Below are 13,154 nucleotides of genomic sequence, written 5' to 3'. Positions count from 1 at the left end.
ACCAATGTAATACCTTTAAGCCCATAATGTGACATCCGAACCATATTACTGGTTTATCCTCATTATCATTAAAAACACAACAAATACACTCATAATCACACTTCAATAACACAAAGTTTGCTGGTGTTTACAGCTTCAAGTGGCATGACAAACTAAGCGGATATAGATCTCAACTTCTTGAACCCTACATTTAGTTTTTTTTTTTATTTATAAGCCGAAGAAACCACACCTAGCATGAAGACCTCGTCGCACTGGCTCAACCTGTCATACCTATGGTCATTGTGCCAGCAACATAAAACTTTGAGGCTAGGACACCTGCCCCCAAGGCCTATGCTATGCTTTGGCTTGCGCAGAGGGGCGACACCCATGAGAATCAAACCTTGAGTGGCCGTCTAGTAGCCAAGGCCCTACCCCACTAAACCAACCCCTCTTGGGGGCCCTACATTTATTGTTTAATCTAAGAAATTAAAATTTAAAGTAACCATTAACAATAAGATGGTCATGTTTTGCAAAAAATCTAAAATGTTCATAATACTACTTGATGCATAACTCTCCAACATTATAAGAACGCCTACCTAGTGTGTGTGAAAACTCGTGACGAAGGATGCCAGATCAAATTACATTGCTTTCAGGATGTATCCCGCAGTTTTTAGTGGTCATTTCCCATGAGGCATTGATGCAAGAGCAGAGCAACACATATTGGGTTCACCCAGTTCATTAGATCATTGGAGATCCAAATCAATTTAGTTTGGATATTTTATTATTTTGGGTCATTATAATGGATATTGGATCTCAATAATTGTTTCATATTTTATTTTAGTAATTTAGTAGAATTATGATGTGTTTTCTTCATTGATGCTTATCAAAAATGATAGTTTAGGCCTTATTAGGATTACGATTCTTTTTCTATAAATATAAGAAAGATCTAGGATTAGAGAGACTTGAATTGGGAGGATTAGAGAGACTTGAATTGGGTTCCAAAAGGTTTTATTTTAATTATTTTTTGTTTCTAGTTAATTTTCAGTATTTTCTTACAAATTTTTTTATTTTTTGTTATTCTCAGGTTTTTATTTTTATTTTTCATAATAATTCGTAGTGGGTTAGATTTTCAACTAGTTGAATATTTCCCTAAAAGAACCCAATTTTTTTAATAAGCACCAACACCGCTTTTTAATTTTTTAACTAAAATAATTCCTTTCAAGTTTTATACGGGTGAAGTGACGAAGACTTACTGTTTCAGATTAAAAAAAAAAGATTTTAAAGGTCCCACCGAGATTTGAACTCGGGTTACTGGATTCAGAGTCTAATGTGACGAAGACTTACTGTTTCAGACTAAAAAAACAGATTTTAAAGGTCCCACCGAGATTTGAACTCGGGTTACTGGATTCAGAGTCCAATGTCCTAACCACTAGACCATGGGACCGTTGATGGAAATAGTAGCCACGTCTATTAATACTATACTAATAAAGTTTAGTTGATATAATAGGCAGTTTGAAACTTACGTTCCTTTTTACAAGGGATAAAGCACTCTTCTCAGTCAGGTCTGTTCGGACATCTTCTAGAAGTCATAGTCTCTGAGGGCAAGGGGTATGCCTGACGAGTTTTACGGTGTCAGGACAACAACCATAAGTAGGGCAGGCAGAGCCAACGCGGCTAGGTCTATGATCCTGATGTAGTTTCTCTGTGTAAATAAAAAAAAAATTTGACCCTCATGTTAAACTAGAAACAAGTCTACCCTAACTAAATACTATTTCTATTGGCACTTTTTTATTTTCATACTCAAAATATTCAGGATTTTGTCCAAATTGGGTAACCAACACAAACCCAACCAATGTTGTCAGTATCGGCCCTCAATAGTTTGGCCATCAATTCAGCTGTATCGGCCTATACCGATACCGATACCGATACTCAAGTGAATCATTATGTATCGGCCCAAAAATAATAAAAATTTATTATGTGTCAATCCTAATGTTGCACATGTTAAAACCATTGAATAAATTTTAAAATAATAAAAAAAAAAAAATTGGTATTTTTTATTTATTGAAAAATAACTAATTCAGGCTTGTAACGTATTGATTTTCTACCGATACGATGAGTATAGGCCGATACGCACCGAATACTGATAACATTGAACCCATCCCATTGACAGCTTAAAGGGATGTATTGGCTACCCTAAAAGATACACAAAATAAGGAAAGTATTGGCCACCCTCATGGGTTCCAAGCCAATGTTGTGTGTAAGTATCGTATTGGCAGAAAATCCATATGCATCACCCCTGAATCAGCTATTTTTAATAAATATAAAAATACTAATTTTTTTAAAAAAATTTAATATTATTTTAATGGTTTTAACATGTGTCATGTTCTGATTGACACGTAATGTTTTTTTAGTATTTTTTAGCCAATAAAGAACGATTCACTTATCAGTATCGGGCCGATACAGCTGAATCGTTGGCCGATACCGATACTGTCAGTGTTCCAAACCCCTTGGTTGAACAACAACAACAACAACAACTACGCCTTCATCCCAAAACAATTGGGGTCAGCGATATGAACCAAAAAAGAAATTCATTTTGGGTCTTCCACATGAATCCTTTTCCTCCAATCATTTCTATCCAACGCCATGTCCTCGGTGAGGTTCAAAGCATTCATATCCTTTCCTATCATCTCCATCCAAGTCTTCCTAGGCCTACCCCGACCTCTTTTAACTAATATATTTTCCCATTTCTCCAACCTTCTAACTGGAGCATCATTAGGCCTTCGCCGAATATGTCCAAACCACCGTAAACGATTCTCTCGCATCTTATTTTCAATGGGTGCAACACCTACCTTCTTACGTATCTCTTCGTTCCGAATCTTATCTTTTATTGTATTTCCACACATCCATCTAAGCATCCGCATCTCAGCTACACTCATTTTTTGAATATGATGTCTCTTGGCAGCCCAACATTCCGTACCATATAGTAAAGCGGGTCTAATAGTCGTCCTATAAAACTTTCCCTTCAACCGCAATGGCATTCTACGATCGCACAACACTCCAGTAGCACTTTTCCATTTCATCCACCCAACCTTTATCCTATGATTTACATCTCCATCAATTTCTCCATACTTTTGAATGATGGATCCCAAATATTTGAAATAATCATTCACCGGTATATCTTGCTCACCAAGCTTCACTACACTCCCATCACTACTTCGTTGCTTACTAAACCGACATTCCATATATTCAGTCTTACTCTTACTCAACTTAAAACCTCTAGCTTCCAATGTCTGTCTCCATAATTCTAACTTAGCATTAACCCCAGCTCTAGACTCATCAATCAAAACAATATCATCAGCAAACAACATACACCACGGTACATTTTCTTGAATTGATCTCGTAAGCTCATCCATCACTATCGCAAATAGGAAAGGGCTTAAAGCAGATCCTTGATGTAACCCAACCGTTATCGGGAAATTGGTTGTCACCCCTCCACAAGTGCGGACATTGGTTACTACTCCTTCATACATATCTTTAATTATACTAATGTACTTGAGAGAAACACCTTTCTTCATCATTGTCCACCAGAGAACGTCCCTAGGTACTCTATCGTATGCCTTCTCTAAATCAATAAAAACCATATGCAAATCTTTGTTCCTCTCTCTATATCTTTCAATAAGTTGTCTAAGAAGATGTATAGCTTCCATAGTTGATCTTCCAGGCATAAAACCAAATTGATTCTCCGATATCATGACAACCTTCCTCAACCTAGACTCAATCACCCTCTCCCAAAGTTTCATAGTATGACTCATGAGTTTTATACCACGATAGTTTGTGCAATCTTGTATATCACCCTTATTCTTATATAAAGGCACCAAAGTACTCTTCCTCCACTCATTAGGCATCTTATTTGTTCGCCAAATCAAGTTAAAAAGATTTGTCAACCATTCTAAACCTTTCTCTCCCAAGCATTTCCAAGCCTCGATAGGTATACCATCTGGGCCAACTGCCCTTCTTGATTTCATTTTCTTCAAAGCCTCTGCAATTTCTTTCTTTTGAATCTTGCGCATGAAGTCACGATTTATCTCATGAAAAGGAATGGAGAAGTCTCCAAGATCTTGAGCATGACTATCATTAAATAGCTTATCAAAATAATCTTTCCATCTCTCCTTAATCTCCTCATATTTGACTAAAACCCTTTGCGTTTCATCTTTGATACATCTAACCATACCCAAATCCTTCGATTTCCTATCTCTCATCTTTGCAAGCCTATAAATATCCTTCTCGCCTTCTTTGGTATCCAACTTGTCATAAACCTCCTTATATACCTTAGCCCTCGCGTTTCGAACAACTTTTTTAGCTTCCTTCTTTGCTATCATATACTTCTCCAAATTCTCATTATCACGACTCTTACTTAGATTTCTATAACACTCTCTTTTAACCTTAATAGCTAATTTGACATCCTCGTTCCACCATGATGTATCCTTACCTAGTGGTGCACCGCCTTTAGACTCACCCAATACCTCCTTAGCTACTTTTCTCATACCACCCGCTATCTTATTCCACATTGATTCTGAATCCTCCTCGAGACACCAATCAACTTCCTTAACTACCTGCTCTACAAACATTCCTTGTTTAGCTCCTTTCAGTGCCCACCACTTAATTCTAGGATCTATCCTATGTCTATCCCTTTTGCGGCATTGTCTAATTCTAAGATCTAAAATTAAGACTCTATGTTGTGTAGCTACACTTTCTCCTGGTATAACCTTACAATCGATGCAACAACCCCTATCTCTCTTTTTAAGTAGGAAAAAATCTATCTGACTCGTATTAACCCCACTTTTAAATGTTACTAGGTGAGACTCCCTCTTCCTAAACCAAGTGTTTGCTAAGATCATATCATAGGACAAACAAAAATCTAAAATCCTTTCTCCACTTTCATTTCTTTCTCCTATACCATAGCCTCCATGGATATTCTCAAATCCATCCCTACTAATGCCTACATGTCCATTAAGGTCACCGCCGATGAAAAGCTTTTCTCCATAAGATGTCTCTTGTACTACTCCATCTAAATCTTCCCAAAATTGATGCTTAATGGAATCATCTAAACCTACTTGAGGTGCATAAACACTAATAATATTAATAATATCCGTACCTAATACTAATTTAATAAGTAAAATTCTATCACCCTTCCTACGGACTTCAACTACATTATCTATAAACTGACGACTCATAACAATCCCTACTCCATTCCTATTCCTATTTATTCCTGTATACCAAATCTTATATCCCCAAGGTTCTATCACTTTAGCTTTCTCACCTACCCATTTGGTCTCTTGAAGACATAAAATATCAATCTTTCTCCTACACATAACATCTACTAACTCTACCAACTTACCAGTTAAAGACCCTATGTTCCAAGTGGCTAACCTAATTTTATGGTCTTGGACTAACTTCTTTACCCCCACCCGTCCAACAAAGTGAGGGAACCCTTGCCTATTTGACACCACACCCGGGCGCCGGTGTGACGCGTCGCTTCTGGGCGACGACCTAGCAACCCTTGCACATTTATCACTGCCTCCGGGCCTAGAGAGTACAGCGCGTCGCTCAGTAGGGAACGCCCCAACGAAATTCTCATATTGGTTCATTTTCATAGGATATGACAAAGTTTTTATGCTGGCTGTCACAGGCCTACCGCAACCCTCCTCCTTTATCCGGGCTTGGGACCGGCAGTGTATAACTACACAGGCCTACCGCAAACCCCTTGGTTGAAACAAGTCATAAAAGAGATTGTCTTGACGTAACTCTATGGATTTGTTTGGCATGATTAAAATAGTAAGAATCAATCTTTGGATCAAAAATTTTCCAGAATAAGATTACAATCTTTTGTTAGTTGAAAATTAGGTATATTGTTAGCCGGTGATTTTTCATCCCTCCAAAAGTCTGAAAAACATGATCCAAAGGTCGTTTTCTAGTGAACCAAACATGTGTCAGCAAGACGCGTCCCATGGGCGCCAAAGATACTCTCTCTCTCTCTCTCTCTCTCTCTCTCATTCATTGTAACAAACTTGGTTAATCGATTCTAAGGGAGCATTTGTGACTAGGGTTGTCAACGAGTCGGGTTTGGTTCAAACTCAGGTAGAACCAAACCCATATCTGATTTGAGATGCTGGTATCAAGTCTGAACTCGGATTGAATGAGATTAGGGGTGGCAATCGGGTCGGGTTGGCGGGTTGGCGTGTCAGCATACCTCAACCCGAACCCGACCCATTTATTAAACGGGTCGGCTGTGGCAAACACGAACCCGACCCGTTTAATAAACGGGTAACCCGACACGACCCGCCAACCCATTTAATAAATGGCTTGGGTCGGGTAAACGGGTTTTCAGGTTCGCGGGTTGGGTTGGCGGGTTGACGGATCGGGTTGGCAGGTAGGCAGGTTGACGGGTCAAGTTGGCGGGTTGGCAGACGAGTTGGCGGGTTGGCGGGTCGACCCACCCGCCTAACCCGTTTATTAAACGGGTCAGGCGGGTTGGCGGGTTGGCATACCCCTAACACGAACCCGACCCGTTTAATAAACGGGTTAGGCGGGTCGACCCGTTTATTAAACGGGTTCATTTTTTCCAAACCTGAACCCGCCTAAGAGGCGGGTTGGCGGGTCGTGTCAGGTTTTGCCACCCCTAAATGAGATCCACTATAAGAGAAATCATACTCAGATTCTATATGGATTACATGAACCTGACCCGGACCATACCCAGTAACATAATATTTTTTATCTTTTTTACATTGAAAATTTGCAGATCTAAGTCAAAACTCGGGTCGGACCCAGGTCCGATATGAAATTTCACAAATTATACCCAGCTCCATATATTAATCGCACCCTTTGAATGTGACCCAGATTCTAACTGGACCTCCTTGCTTATCACCAAACCCTAACCCTATAGGGTTTGGTACGGGTCAGGTCTGGGTCAAACCCAACCCATTGACACCCCTATTTGTGACACAAGTGTAAGTCGAAGGTGCATTTTCCAGCAAATGCACTCTCTCACATGAAATCGCTTATGCGTGGGAGGAGTGCAGCTCCATTTTCATGCGAAAGACACTACATATGAAAAAATAGGCTCTATTTCAAGTATCCCAAAGGGGCATTCATGTATTTCGTATGAAAAGTAGCCTCTTTCCCATATTTTGTAAATGCCCCTTAAGGGGGCATATGCATCCCTGGACGTGGCTTGCCTGCCAACATCGAAGACATTAGAGTTGGACCTCAGGGGCTTGCGTTACAAGAATTTGGGATAAAATTTGTATCAAACAATAAACAAGCCATTGTGGGAACTGCTTTGTTCTTAGGTGGCTTTTGTTCTGCATTTCAAATGCCTCTTAAATGTTCAAACACACGCAGGGGCGGAGCCACGTTGTGAGGAGGGTGGGCACTGCCCGCCCTAACCCACAAAAATCCCCCAAGGGGTATGGATCAGGGTACGCAGTGCTCACCGTGACCCAGGTCAGGGTGGGCACTCATGTCTGACGACCTTATCCCTTTCGTCTCTCTCTCTCTCTCTCTCTCTCTCTCTCTCTCTCTCTCTCTCTCTCCTAGAAGGCATGAAATGCCACCAATTGCGCCCCTCTCTCTCCCTCTCTCTTTGAGCCTTTGGCCTGTGGTAGCTCTGCTTAGTGCCTTCGGCTATTTGTCATTCGGTGGCACCCTCTAGTGCACCCCCTGGCAGGTCTACTCTCTCTTTCTCTCTCAACTCTGCTCAGGCTGGGTTAGGGCTTCAGGCTTGTTGCTTGCACCATGCATCTAGTCATTCACTGTCTGACGACTTTTCCAGCAAGGCAGCATGCCACTGTTATCGTCTCATAATATTGATCATTGTAGCGAAATATTTTTGGTAGCATTTGCATTTGTAGATAAGGAGTCTAAGAACTCATAACCATGATTTTTTTAGTGTCTAAAGCACAAACTCATACAATTCGATGATTTTAGCAAGAAAAGGTAATTGACAGTTATCTCATATAGGCACCCAAGGATAACGTAGGATATCCCTCACATATGACCTAGGTGTCATGTTGGATATTGCATGAAGCACTTAATAGAGAACTTTGTAAAGAAATTTAGTTCATCACTCAATGCATTTCGAAACCATAGTACACATATTTTCTTGAAAAGGTCTGGAGAAAAATTCAAGTCGCATATAATTATATTATGGCCAACGTGGTACCACAGTTTTAGGCTACATCTCACTTTCCAAAAAAAATATGGGTGTTTAACATCTAATATAGAAGAAAGCTTCAATTTGCAGATTTTTCATATATGTGACAAGCCTCTAGTGCCTCTTCTTGAGAGGCTTCGTCCTGTGATAATGACATTGTTTGAGAAAAATAATAAATATCAGGCAAAAAATGTCAAACGTTGTGTCTAAGGTAAAAGAAAAGGTAGAGGCACTGAAGAAAAAGCCACAACAACTACGTGTGATTATCGTATATTGCCACCAACGTCTGTAAAAGGCCTACAACTGATCTCACAGTTACAATGTTGATCTTGAGAAGAGTGATGTTCTTGCAATGAGTGATAAGTGAGATTTTATGCGAACATATGATTGCATTCATTTTGTATGAAAAAACTATTAGAAGATTATTGTAACAAATACTTTAAAGTTGATTTGTATATAACTGCATATCATACATTTGCATTTTTTTTATGATGGATAATGTCTCACACACCGCTCCATTAACTCTTATTCTAGTTTATCTACATAAAATAATGCATAAACTAGGGCAACCTAATGTGAATAGACAAAAAATAGCACCAAATGATGTGTCATACAAGTTCAGTATATATGGTGAGGTTGGCCACAACATAACTTATGTTTGAGTAACTCTTATTGTGAAATGTGTGTTTGTGACTGTGTAGATTAGTTACGAATATTGTGTAGATGATAATAACAGGATATGAGTGATGTTTGCACCATAAATTTTTGGAAACTCATGACATTTTATAAAGAAACATCATCCAATTAGAAGGTCCAGAAATATGGGTCAAAATTCGATGATATGTGTTGAAAACATCCTGACTTTCTCAACTCTCTGATGATTGCGAGCTTCGTAGGTTCATGTCATATATTCGCAGAATTGAGGACATTTGTGCATTCATTGCATGCGAACCTCTTTTAAGTATAAACTTTGATGTGTGAACGTCATATAATTGATAAGGTTAATATGAGAGTGTGTGAGTGTTCTCATGTTTGGACACTATGATGTTAACAATGTCATCATTCAAAAATAGTATAAACACTTGTTATTTACATACATTCATGCCATTACATTCAGTAATTTAGACTTTCAAATATAGTATAAAGTACATGTTACATACTCTGCCAAAACATCCATACACAGTATAAAAAAATCTTTTACAAATTATATATGCATCTACAATTCAACAAGAGTATATAAAAATATTTATTTAAGCACATGTTTTTTAAAGCATCCATACGTCCATACACAAAAATATGTCAATACATTTTTACACAAAAATATAGTATATACATTCACATATTCATAGTAAGCATATTTAAATATTGAAACAAAGTACAAACCTAACATTTAATTATAATTAACTACAACAAAAGTGTACAAATAATAACATAATTATAACAGTATCTATACAATTGATAAATGTTTGTGAAAGCATCAGAACTGCGAGAAATTCGGTGCTTGCGACTTGTGGATATTGCACATCCTACCATCATGCTCTTAGCTCCTCAAGTTCCTTATCCTTGGTAGATTGGAGCTATACATGTGTCTGCAAAAGCTCTTCCTTAGCTTTTACAATGATCTCCTTAGTAGTGAATTGCTCATCTTTTATTGCAAGCAAATCTTGAAGCTTACGAATTTCAACCTTTGCAAGAACTAACTTTGTCATTACATCCACTCCACTTGAAGTCCTTCTAAGCTTCAGACTCCTAGCCCCAACTTGTTTGCCCCCCTTGCATTTGTAATCAAAGTATATATTTATATGAGGTAATAAATTTGTAATGAGAGTAAATTTATAAATAAAGTAAATTTGTAATCAAGTATAATCAAATTATGAATATCAAAGTGTATGAGAAAATCAAAGTATATATATGTTTGTGTATTATCATCTCACTACTCTTCTTGGTGTTGAAACTGCTTGGCAACTGCTAGTTGTGAGCATCTACATTCTCCTTGCACACGCATATAATGAAATAATATTCGATGTCATTGCCGTCGTCACACTAGTTTTGCAGTTTTTTAAAAAACGGAGTTGACTCATACTTTAAACAGCATGGAACACTTCTGCTAACACAAAAAGAGTGATGGGGTTGTCGTTGAACATATCCAAACTGTTGAACCACTTAACTGCTCATATGGTATTCAACTTCATTCATGTTGTGCAACCAAATGTCTTTCTTTGTGAGCTCCATGGCATGTATAACCAAATCCTCATCATCATCTACATCTTCGTAAGAGCATTACATTACCTACATAATAAAGTTTCATTCATTAGTGAGTCTTATATTGTATTATTTATAAAATATATAACCATATGTTTTATATATACTTACATGTGCTTCGAACAACAAACGCGACTTTACACTCCAAAAGGTCCTCCCTATGGGCTGACCCTTCTTCTCTTCCTCTTCCTTTTCCTCTTCCTCGTTGTTTTCTCTCTTGCGTGACCTACTCTACATAGAATACATAGAAACCTAGGGACTTGGTTACGTCTAAGGGGTCTTCCAATGGATATATGCTCCCATATCCAAAGTTACAAGGATCAATACATGGATTACTACACAGATTAGTACATAAAGATAAGAAGTTCATGTTTTTGTATGAATCGAATCAAATCAATGAAACAAATTTTGTACCTTCAACAAAATCTGCATGCTGACCAAGTTTTTTCTTTCACGCTTCACTTGACTTAAACTTGCATATAGGTATGCAACTTAAGCTACTCCCCATGCATATTTATTAACACAATCCAGGTCTTGCACTAGTTGCACATAAGATATGGATCGACTTCCTACCAGTGTTGATAAATACACAGTTGCCAAAAAAATAGAGCAAGAGTGCCCTCAACTCTTTTTCTATCCTAGGATCGGCCTTCCCTCCCATATAGGATATTTTTTGTCTCATCACCTTGTTGTTGTCATATGCATTTCTTAATCATGACAACTTCAACATTTCACCTTCAAATGCATTATCGGTTGCTCTTAATAAAACTTCACATTGATACTTAAAATTTTCAAACCAATTTGCATTTATTGGCTCTCCATGATACTTTAATCCTGTGATGAATGTTACATCTTCCAAGGTGATGGTCATCTCAAAATAAGAGAACTGAAATGTGTTTGTTGTGGATTCCAAAACTGCATCATAGAATCTATTAGACTATGACCAATGTTCCATGGTGAAACCTCTAACAATCATCAGAAGTGCAATTGATTGGCCACTCCTTTGCATCCTCCGATAGTGTTACGACACACTCGTGTACTTAGAACCAGTAGAACCGATGCATATAGTGCATTGAATCATCTGTTCTTTATGGTTGTGGATCCTACAATCACAATATAATTTGCAAAGAATCAATTACATATCACAATTTAATTATTAAATATAACACTCAAATTTATTTATTTTAGTGACCTAATTACAACTGCAGACATTAATAAGAATTTGCATGAAATTAGCCACATATCACATATCAATCATTGAATATAACACTAAAATTGATTTATTTTAGTAGACTAGATGCAACTACACACAATAACACATAACAGATCCACTATTGCATTTAATACATTGCCATGAATTACATTATCCAAACTAATTATCTTACAAATATACACTCATATCACAATTTAATTATTGAATTATAATATTCAAACTGGCTATCTTACAAACATGTTTGGCACACACAAATATGACAAACTAATAATTGAATTGCTATATTCAAACTGGTTAACTTACAAAAAAGCTTCACAGACACGCATCATAATTAATCATTGAATTACAATATTCAAACTAGTTATCTTACAAACATGATTCATACACACATATATGACAATTTAATCAATGATTGAATGTAACATTGAAATCGATTGCAAACATATTGCATACACTCACAAATTAAGAAAATACATGTCCACGAGCATTGAACCTTCTTTGTCATTGTGACCTCTTTAGCGGAGTATGCACTTCCTCTTTCAAAGGATGATCTTCCACCTCCTTCTCCGCCCTCTCCACCTCAGACTCCTAATAATCCCTCTCCTCCACCTCAACCTCCTCCATTTGCTAAGGTTACTTCTCTATCCTCTCACCATCATCAATATCAAACTCAACCTCATAGGCAATTCTTTTCTCTTCTCCATAGTCTCCTCCATATCAGCCTTGACACCCTTCCCTTGTTGAGGTTCCTCCTTTGCCCTTTCCACCCTCACGGTGTCCATATTCTCCATATCCATCTGACCATTGCCACTGCAGGTGGCTGCGTTACCTTCTTCCTCCAGTTGGGCATGCAGGTTAACAACTATTGAAGACTCTAACGTCAATGGTTTTTAATACTTCTTCACCACTAAATACTCACTAACATCCCTCTTCTCAAATGCTTCTTAGATGGGAGATAATTTTGGACACTAGCTCTTCAACCTTTCATGCAGCAATAACTTTTCTTGTTGCCATTGAATATATTTGTTGCTTATTATTTGAACACGGCAATCTCGGTTTCATCTTATTAATGTTGCATTTGTTGTAAAATATATCAGGCACTCATACACTTGGCCACACAGTAGGTTCTCTTTTTATCCACATTTCAAGCCTCTTTCATACTTCATAATAGGGCAGATTAGCCTGTGTGTAATCTATTTGTTGCTATGTTCTATCAATAGGTGTAGGTGTAGGTATTGGTGCCTCCACGATAGTCTTTTCACTCATCATATTTATAATAAATGAACAATTTTCTATACAAACAAATTTGAGGATAAAGGAGATGGGCAAAGAAGAAACTAAATAGGCTATTTTACATGAAATCAAATTATAAAAAACAAACAAAATAAGCTATTGAAAATGCAAAAAAAAAATCAAAAATATGCAAGTGTTCCCTAGTCATCTTTATAATATAAGATAAACAATAGATAAACAACTAAATTCGAGGAT

General features: G+C 37.6%; 1 non-coding gene across 1 annotated transcript; it reads right to left on the bottom strand.

Moving 5' to 3' along the window:
* Window positions 1–1,351: 1,351 nt before the first annotated feature.
* TRNAQ-CUG (transfer RNA glutamine (anticodon CUG)) lies at window positions 1,352–1,423 on the bottom strand. The gene has a single exon. It is a non-coding gene; the product is annotated as a tRNA-Gln (tRNA).
* Between the last annotated feature and the right edge of the window lie 11,731 nt (window positions 1,424–13,154).

Source organism: Nuphar pumila, chromosome 9 (genome assembly GCF_984573655.1).
Source record: "Nuphar pumila chromosome 9, dmNupPumi1.hap1.1, whole genome shotgun sequence".
NCBI classification, from domain to species: domain Eukaryota; kingdom Viridiplantae; phylum Streptophyta; class Magnoliopsida; order Nymphaeales; family Nymphaeaceae; genus Nuphar; species Nuphar pumila.
Note: the sequence above shows the minus strand (reverse complement) of the source record. Positions and strands in the feature narration are given on the sequence as shown.